The sequence below is a fragment of the Armigeres subalbatus genome, chromosome 3 (genome assembly GCF_024139115.2).
Source record: "Armigeres subalbatus isolate Guangzhou_Male chromosome 3, GZ_Asu_2, whole genome shotgun sequence".
NCBI lineage: Eukaryota > Metazoa > Arthropoda > Insecta > Diptera > Culicidae > Armigeres > Armigeres subalbatus.
The window spans coordinates 334166059-334176450 of NC_085141.1; the positions used below are offsets into that span (position 1 = coordinate 334166059).

The following is a 10392-nucleotide window of genomic DNA, read 5'->3' on the forward strand; positions in this document are numbered from 1 at the left end:
CCCCTCAATAATAAGCTCCACCAACATCTTCTTCTTCATTGGCATTACATCCCCCACTGGGACATTGCCGCCTCGCAGCTTAGTGTTCATTAAGCACTTCCACAGTTATTAACTGCGAGGTTTCTAAGTCAAGTTACCATTTCTGCATTCGTATATCATGAGGCTAACACGATGGTACCTTGTATGCCCAGGGAAGTCGAGACAGTTTCCAATCCGAAAATTGTCTAGACCGGCACCGGGAATCGAACCCAGTCACTCTCAGCATGGTCTTGCTTTGTAGCCGCGCATCTTAACGCACGGCTAAGGAGGCCCAACATCTTATGTAGTACAAAAGTAAGCTTTTTAAAATCCTCTACCTGTATGCATAGATCTCCATGTTGTGAGTTGGCCGAATTACTTGCAACAAGTTCCATTCGACGGGGAATTCTGTCACATTGTTTGTTATTGAAAATTGAAAAATCAGAAGTTATGCACTGTCATAAGACGAGTTTAGTACAATTCCATTTAATTCCACCACCTCGTATTACTTTTACATATACGTATTTCGACCTCCACTGTAAGGTCGTCTTCAGTGTCGCGTACTCGTAAAGTCGTGTCAAGTGCGAGACACTGAAAACGACCGTACAGTTGAGGTCGAAATACGTATATGTAAAAATAATACGAGATGGTGGAATTAAATGGAATTGTACTAAACTCGTTTTATGACAGTGGAAACATTCCACTAAAAAAGAGCTGAATAATTTTTCAGCAGTTAGCATTAGCATTGAGCATTTCGCACAAATTCGTAGGTGGTACAAACCTGGACTATTGTATGAGAGTAGCATCACTTTCATCCGTTACCACAGTTATTGATTTGGGACTAATCACTATCTCTTACGTGGAAGCAATGCACTCTCCAATAGTCAAGATCTGTCCTGGCCACGTCCTTGCGAATGCTGAGGAAGGGGAAGGATGGTTAGTTGGACACCTACTTAAGAAAGATGCAGAGAACTCTACGACCTCTCATAGGTGCCACGGTAGGTTTTGGATTTGTTAGTGTGGAAGGTTATAACCAGAGATTGAATCCTGAAGAGAAAGAGCAAGTCTCTTACTTATCTTCTCTGTATACATATACGATATGTAGCATCCCGCGATAGACTTTTTTCGCAAGTTGTCATGATAGAGAACTGATTCGGGAGGCTCTACCCCATGATAAATTTCTCTTAGAAAGCTCCAAATGCAGGAAGCACTGGCTCTAATGATGCATTTCAACTTGTTCTACACAGGTGTGCAGTAACCAACACGAAAGGAGCGAAAACAAAGCGAGAATCACCATTTTTCTGTGGGGCTGCCTATCCGATTCTGTTTTTTCGCACTTGTATACAAGTTTGATAAATTTGTTATCATGGCTTGTTATGATTCGGAACAGTTTTTGCCTCTCTTTTATCGTTGTTCATTATCTATTGAGAGCGATTTCTACAAACCCTGGTTAAAACAGTAGGAATCGTTTTGGTATAACGTGAAACACAGATAGAACTATGATAGAAATACAAAGTAGGAAAAGGACGAGCCTGGAATTGAACCCACGACCTCCTGCTTATAAGGCAGAAGCGGTAGCCACTATACCACCGAGCTCGTCTAGCAGTTATGGCCAAAATACTATTTTCTATGCGCAAAACACTCATATTTTTTAGTAGTTTTTTTTGCACGAGAAAGGTACCAACACTCTAGGTTAATTAATCAGGGATTTAAATATGAGATAAAGAAAAAAATCAAAATTTTACTAACTAGCTGTTACAAGGTTGAATTCAACAAATTTAAACCCATTTGGGATCTTCAGTAGCTCTGCGAGCAAAGGCGTAGGATTGCCAATCCGGAGATGGCGGATTCGATTCTTGGTAGACCGGACCGGATGTTTTCGGGTTATAGGGTAAAGTGACCAATAGTGGACCCCCAACCAATAGTGGACCCTCCAGCCATTTTTGCATTATTACTGCACAATGTCAACATTTTGCTATGAAATTCTACCGGGAGAACCTACCTTACAGTCCTATGATTTGATTACATGCGTTGGAAATGCTATGAAAAGTCAAATTAGATGATTTTTTACAATTCTATAAAAAATAAACACGAGAGTGTCCATTATAGGAATATTTTGGGGGGTCCATAATAGGGAAGAAGAACGTCCCGAAACGGGACATGAAAATCAAATGAAGTGTCGACTATAGGGAAGCAATTTCCTATTATGGACCCCCCGGGGGTCTACTATAGGGCGAATTCAGTTAGACTTTAAAATGTTAATTTCAACGAATAACGTCGCATAGTTGGGTGTTTCATGTATGTATCGTGAAGAGGGGATGCAGAGCTTGTTGTTAGATATCAAGCAGAGTTAATATTTTGAAAATTTCCAAGCCGTATGATAGGAAGAGCAAAATTCCGCTACTAGGGGGTCCACTATTGGGCTTTTTACCCTAGATATAGAACGCTTTCCATGTTCAGTAAAACATGAATGGAGATGCGCATTTCAAGCCCCAAAAGTAATTTTCTTAACCCCAAAGTTTGCAGCTTTCAAATGAATTGCTGTTTTAAAAAGGTTACCAATGATGCAGCCAGCAAGACTTTGAATTACTTCAATATAATGATGAGTATAAGATTGCATTAAAACGTAATGTGAATATAATGAAGATTATGCTCAGTAGGACTTTTTAATCATTATTGCCTTGAATTGTGTTAACGGTATCCAGTTCTTCATTCCATTGTTTATATAGGTTACTGCCAATAATGAAAAAAAATCAAAAGGTAAATAGTTTAACTATAGGGGAAAATACGGCTTTGGCAGGTTTTGTTCTATTATTGTCAGGGGGTTTTCTATAACTGATTATGCTCAAATCTGGCATAAACATTCTTTGCATATCGAAGAATATTGTAGCAAAATTTCATAAAATTTGGTCGACAAAAATCCCCCTGACAATAATAGAACAAAACCTGTCAAAGCCGTCTTTTCCCCTATTTAAACTTGTGGAAGTTCGGTTTTCCCAGTTGGAATTTTCCAAGACGAAAAATGTCTGGCCACGCCTTCCCTCCGATAGGAAATAAAGCCGTAGGTCTCAGCCCATGTGTTGATGGGTACGATATGTAGGGTCCAGATAGAGTTTTCTTCCTTGCATCGGTGGTTGTCTTTGGGAGGAAATGGTCGACGAAAAAAAGCACGGAATACGCTTTCTCTAAATGTTGATGCCTTCTAAGTATTTTGACGAAAACTGCCTTCTCCGAATATTGACAGAAACCGCCTTATAAAAATATTGAAGGAATCAACTTCCAAAGGTATTGACGAAATAAATCTTTGCTGAATATTGACGAAAATCGGCTTCTCAGTATTTTGAAGAAATCGCCTTGTCTGAATATTGACAAAACAACCGCCGGCTCAGGATATTGCCAAAAATGATTTCTCAGTATTTTGACGAAAAACAACTTCTCAGTATCTTGACGAAAACAGCCTTCTCTGAATATTCCCAATATTTTGATAAAAACCGCCTTCTCAGTATTTTTACGAAAACCACCTTTTCTGAATAATGACGAAAACCGCATTCTCTAAATATTGACGAAAGCTGCCTTTTTTGATTATTGACGGAAACCGCCTTCTCAGTGTTTTGACAAAAACGGCCTATTCAGAATATTGACGAAAACCGCTACCAGTTTTTTGACGAAAATCGCCTTCTCTGAATATTAACGAAAACCACCATCTCAGATTTTTTACGAAAACTGCCATCTTTGAATAATGACGAAAACCACTTTCTCTGACAAAAACCGCCTTCTCAGTATTTTGACAAAATCTGCCTATTCAGAATATTGATGAAAACCACCTTTTCAGATTTTTTACAAAAACTGCCTTCTTTGAATATTGACAAAAACCACCTTTTCAGTATTTTTACGAAAACCACCTTTTCTGAATAATGACGAAAACCGCCTTCTCTGAATATTGACGAAAACCGCCTTCTCAGTATTTTGACAGAAACGGCCTATTCAGAATATTGACGAAAACCGCCTTCTTTGAATATTGATGAAAACCGCCTTCTCTGAATATTAACGAAAACCACCATCTCAGATTTTTTACAAAAACCGCCATCTTTGAATAATGACGAAAACCACCTTCTCAGTATTTTAACGAAAACCACCTTCTCAGAATATTGACAAAAACCGCCTTCTCAGAATTTTGACGAAATCTGCCTATTCAGAATATTGACGAAAACCACCTTACCAGTATTTTGACGAAAACCACCTTCTCAAAATATTAACTGAAACTCACCTGCTAAGTATTTTGGCGAAAACCGCTTTCTCTGAATATTGATGGGAATTGTTCTTTCATAATAAAGATAACCCGAAAACTATCAATGTTTTGCACGAAAACAAAAAAAAAATCGCCGTATCAGGATCGCTTTCTTAGTATTCTGACGTAAAACAACTTCTCAGTATCTTGACAAAAACAGCCTTCTCTGAATATTGACAAGAACCGCCTTCTCTGAATACTGACGAAAACCATCTTCTTAGTATTTTGACGAAAACTGCCATTTTTTAATATTGACGAAAACCGCCTTCTCAGTATATTGACGAAAACCACATTCTCAGAATATTGACAAAAACTGCCTTCTCAGTATTTTGGCGAGAACCGCCTTCTCTGAATATTGACGAAAATCGCCTTCTTAGTAGTTTGACAAAAACCGCCTATTCAGAATATTGACGAAATCCACCTTCTCAGTATTTTGACAAAAACCGCCTTCTCAGTATTTTGATGAAAACCGCCTATTCAGAATATCGACAAAAACCACCTTCTCAGATTTTTTACGAAAACTGCCTTCTCTGGATATTGACGAAAACCGCCTTTTCTGAATACTGACGAAAACCGCCTTCTCAGTATATTGACGAAAACCACCTTCTCAGAATATTGATAAAAACTGCCTTCTCAGTATTTTGGCGAGAACCGCCTTCTCTGAATATTGACGAAAACCGCCTTCTCAGTATTTTGACGAAAACCACCTTCTCAGAATCAATCAATAGATTGACAGAAACCGCCTTTTTAGTATTTTGACAAAACCGCCTGTTCAGAATGTTGTAGAAATCCGCCTTCTCAGTATTTTGACAAAAACCGCTTTCTCAGTATTTTGACGAAAATCGCCTATTATTGACGAAAACCACCTTCTCAGAGACACAATTCAATTCAATGATGCCTAAGAGAGCCATTTTCTTCTTGGTAGTTAAGTTGAAACACAGATATCCAAAACCTTGGAATTATTTTGTGTTTGAGAGCATGTCAAGAAATCTGAAACGATTCAACTTTATATCACATTGTTTAATTTTGAATACTCTATCAGCACTCTATCTGTGCGCATCATCAGTGATCACTTTCTATGAGTATGAGATATTCAAGGCTCCCCAAATCATTCTGGAGTTTAGCCGCGGGAAAAGGCCGTCCACGATGATCTTCAGCTTGTCCGGACACAATTCGGCTGGCATCGCAGGACCCCTGATCTTCTTTGTTACGACTCGATCAAGGATGTTATCGATCATTTAGTAATTTGCGTTCGATCATTTAGTAGTTTGTCAATAACTCATTCCAGAAGCTGAATATCAAAATGTGTTGTATGGTGGACTTCTAGTGCGAAGGTTTTTCTACAACTTTGCCAAATGGTTCGTTGTTTGAATTCCACTAGTAACGGAGTTATAGCGCTAGTTGCAGTAGCTTAAACTAAATGATTGGAATTTTGTTATCATTTAGTCTAAGTTACTGAAACTAGCGCTATAACTCCGTTACTAGTGGAATTCAAACAACGAACCATTTGGCAAAGTTGTAGAAAAACCATACCACCATACAACACATTTTGATATTCAGCTTCTGGAATGGGTTATTGACAAACTACTAAATGATCGAACGCAAATTACTAAATGATCGATAACATCCTTGGACTCGATAAGCGTTACCCCAAGGATCAGCGTCAGCTTCTCGGCACAACTCCTTGAAGCAGTTGGACTTGCTGATTTGGATCGCCCGTTTGAAAGCCGCTCTAGCTTCACGGAAAACTATCTTTCACTCCTCTCAGACCATTTCAGCCCTTGCCCTCTGAAAGTGTCTCCTAGCTCTGAGACAGGCAGCGCGAAGGTTGGCAAGATTTTCGTTCCACTAGTAACTTGGCCGCCGTTGGCTCCAATTTCCTCGGCATCGCCTCATCGCAAGCGTTTCCGTCAGCTGGTCTGCGTCAAGGTTTGTAGCGTCGCTGTGCGCTAAAAGTGCTTCGTTGCCGTTGTCAGAAGGGATTCGGTACGGCTTAGCAATAATTGCCACGTCGCACATTTCTTCTGTTGTCGACTGCCACAACAGCTGCTGTGCGGTGTCGTAATGATTGAGATTTAACTGGATGATCTCCATTAATCCATCGCCTTCTTTTAGGCAGGGCATTGGAAGCCACCCATCATATGGTCGTTTCCTTCCTCCGGTTTGCAGACCAGGCATCTTGGTTGCTTCGTGCAGTCCCTAGCAACGTGTCCTTCTCCACCACATTTCCTACAAAGACCGGATCTGTCTTGGCCACTGCACTGCCACTAACCGCAAGTCAGACTTATCTGTATATGGATGCCATATCCAGATAAGTCTGACTTGCGGTTAGCGGCAGTGCAGTTTCGCGCCTGGTGTCCAAACGCCACACATTTGAAGCATCGCTACATCTGTTTGGTGATTCGAGGGGTGAGTCTCAACAGACACATTGACCATCCGACTTTCATCTTGCCCACCTGCATCATTTTGTTGGCAGCGTCTACTGTCTACTACTATTTGTGTACCACCGTACGCTTTCCTCAGCCGAATGGTTATCTGAACTTCGCCCAGCGTGCACTGTGAGGTCAGTGCATCCATCAGTTCGTCTACCGTAGTGATCTCGTCCAGGTCTCTGCAGTCGACCCCTGCCTCCTGCGTTAAAGCTCTTACGTTTCCTTCGCTACCTAAGGAATTGGACATGAGCTCCTGGAAGATCGAGCTCTTGACCGTGGGATCCTTCTTTAGCTCGAACAACAATTCCCCCTTCTGAGTACGCCTAGTCCTCACTACTTTTTCACCCAAGTCCTTGAGCACCGGGTCCTCTCTCACCTTCCGTAAGATCGCTGCGTATGTCGTCTTGTCGCTCACTATCAAGGCGACTATCAAGGCGTCCCTCTTGACCCTCTCACGAGAAGAACGATGTTCTTCTTTCTTCTTCTGCTCCTTTTTCTTTTCCACGCCGTTCTCCTTCTGCTTCTTTCTCTTCTCCCGCTGACTTTCCACCAATCACCTTTCTTGACGCCTTCCTTCAGCACGCTAGCACAATCTTGCACGTTCCGCTGCTTCTTCGGGACTTCCTGCTCTCCTGGAGAGTCCCTGCTTCGCTTCTCCGTGCGAGTATTCCGGAGGCTCATTGGTGTTTGCAGTGCCTCGACTGTTGTATGCTCCGCTGCATCTTTCAGCTGCTTCCACTCTTCTTTTCAGCGCGTTCTGTTCGTGCTCAGCAGCTTTCACGGCGGACTTGATGCTCGTCACTAGAAGCTTGATCTTCGTGTGAACATTGTGCTTGTCCTTCACGAAGTCACTCGAAGTTGACTCGCTTCCGCACCTCCATCAGGTTGGACCTCCCAAGTTGTAGCTCCTCCTGTGTAGCACTACTTTACGATTTTGGGGTGGACACCCTATTCCCGGATCCTAGCTCCTGTTGGCCTGCCTGGTTCTCAGCAGCCTTGGCCATACTGCTGGTATTCGCTACTGCTACCTGCGACATCACTGGAGATCGCTGCGAAAAGATTCGCCCCGCCTGCTCCTTCATTGTTTGTTGATTTTTTTTTCATGTTAAAGGGTTCCCCCTCCAGGCCATTATCTCTACCTGTTGTAGATAGTCGCCTCTTGTGATCCCATGGGTGCCTTTGTAAACAGTGAGGTCCATGTAAGGGTTGACTCCGGTGCCTTATAACACCGTGTTCAGAGCCGGATCGGCGTAAATCATCGGCATCTGAACCTACTACCCACCGGTATGGGTGACAGGTGTTGAGCGTTACTGGAGGCCTGCCAGGTTGTTTACCACATAGGCAGACGAACCATTAGCCTGCTTGCCATTTCAAAAAGATGTCACTCTTTTTTACTCAGGAAACAAAATAGCTCGACTGTCAGCCCATATACGCCTAATCCTATCCAAAAACCGAGAATCGTCCATCGTCGTTTGCCGTGACCAGTATACCATAATCAGGATCTTATTGGTATGAATCCTGATGTGCCGGATGGGAATCCTGTTGGGCTTGCGTGCTTTGGTCGCTGTGATAGGGCCTGCTTGCAGACACATGCAGCTTTTTATAGAGGTTCAACAGAGCCCACTGTCAAACCTCACCACATCCTAGACAGGCCCCCTAACTCGCAGTGGCCATGGGGAGGGTCGTGGGTTCGAGTCCCATCGAAAGGGAAAGAGGTTACCTTCAATACATTTTTCAAAACAATATCTTCCACATAATGTACATATTCACATATGAGTTTTCACAACCGATGTAAATGTTAATATGGCTTCGTAATAATCGAAAACAAAAGTAAACAAAGAAACCCTCTCTTTTGAACTTACGACGTTTTCAAAAATCACGCGAGAAATCAAGGAAATACTAATACTGTTGTGTAGAAGTTGCATAGGTCACATCACTTTCCGTGCTGAATCCCGATCTTTGTTACTGATTACCCCACAAAACTAACACAACTTCCTTCCCGTGATAATTGTGAAGATGCAGAGGTGTTCTCGGTTTCTAGTAGCAACAATAACCACACACTATCATTCCCTCCCTTTCCCAACTTACTATTAGGATAGGACTACGCCGGCGCCGTTATTGATCAACATTTGCGAGCTGCTGAAACGTGCACTTCGAGAATAGATGTTAAATCCCAACCACTATTCACTTGTAGTGCAATTTACACCAGTTCAATCACGGAGTAGCAACCATTGATATATACAGTCAGTCTAAGCTAAGCTAAGCTAAGACATACAACATATTTTTAAGATCAGACTCTGGAATGAGTTACTATTAACAAAATACTAAATGATCGAAAACATCCTTGTATACGAATGTTGAAATGGTAAGTTGGCTTAGAAACCTCGCAGTTAATTACAGAGAAAATGCTTGATGGACATTAAAAGCTGTGATAGTATCTAATCTACATATATGGGATTCCAAAATTTTGCCATTTATCCCTTGCTTAAGCTGTGAATGGCTGTAAGAATCAATACGTAATAATTTGGTTTACATAATAATAACGTTTATTGATCAATTTTACAATTCGAAATTCTTTACAAACTGAGACAATGAAACAAATTCCCCACTGTGTACTTGGATTCATGTATTATAATAAAAACAACAAAATTCTCAACTTACCGAAACTGCTTACAACTTAGGATTCGAAAACTGCTAATGTTGAAGCACTACTAATAGTTCATAAACAACTTCTAAATTTTTATTCCGTTCTTAAAGCTTGCAAAATGAAACTCCACGATCAATGTTCACTCCATTATTCTACAACTTGTATATTGTGTCAGCTATTCAATGGCAGCTCACACATTTGATTCCCAATCAAACCAAATAGCCATACACAGGCTGATTGAACACCACCATATCATCGGCATGCTTTTGCGGCACACATGTACGGTTTCCATCAACAGTTGAGGAAATTGGCCATACGAAGAACCGGCACAGCGGCAACGGCGACCAAGACCAAGACGGCGATGGGACTCATTCCTTCGTTGAGATTTTCGTTTGGGACATGGCCCTAAGTTTCATCGGACACAAACACACTCTTAAAATTTACTCCTGAACACCACACTTTGCTTCTTTCAATCCAGATTTTAGTGCGCACCCGCAAGCTGCTTAATTCAATTAGCACTGGTTATGATTGCTTGTTAACAATGGTACCACATGTGTATTCCAATCAACACCACAAATTAATTAATCACCCCCGAACTTCATAACAATAGTAGTCACCTTTTGTCTTCTTTTCCCCCAACAGCACAGAACCATAATAATCCAAATCACTTAAAAATAGAACAATACACACGCGGAGCGACACAGAGCGTACGTGCGACCCGTAGCACGACTCAAACACGACTTACATTGCATTAGCTGTGTGGCAGTGCAGAGCTCTTCCAGTCACTCGCTCACCACCAGCACCAGCGCAAATCAATCCCACACTCGATTCAAATCCACAACCGGCACTCACTTGCACTTGACCAATCAGGCAGCATGTTGTTCATTGTTCACGACGAGCGACGTGAAATGCGGACACAATCAAAACAGTTTTCATTCATTGAGACCGAGGCTACGCCACACATCAATCGACAACCCGCACACAAGCAGACGCCGACTCCTCGTTCA

The 10392-nt window shown here is 41.7% G+C and overlaps 1 protein-coding gene across 1 annotated transcript in view; it reads right to left on the bottom strand.

Moving 5' to 3' along the window:
* LOC134225715 (low-density lipoprotein receptor-related protein 6) overlaps window positions 1-10129 on the bottom strand; it is a 180989-nt gene extending 170860 nt beyond the window's left edge. Inside the window, exon 1 of the mRNA XM_062706012.1 lies at window positions 9400-10129. The gene's annotated coding sequence lies outside the window, so the exon portion shown is untranslated. The remainder of the gene's footprint in view (window positions 1-9399) is intronic.
* Between the last annotated feature and the right edge of the window lie 263 nt (window positions 10130-10392).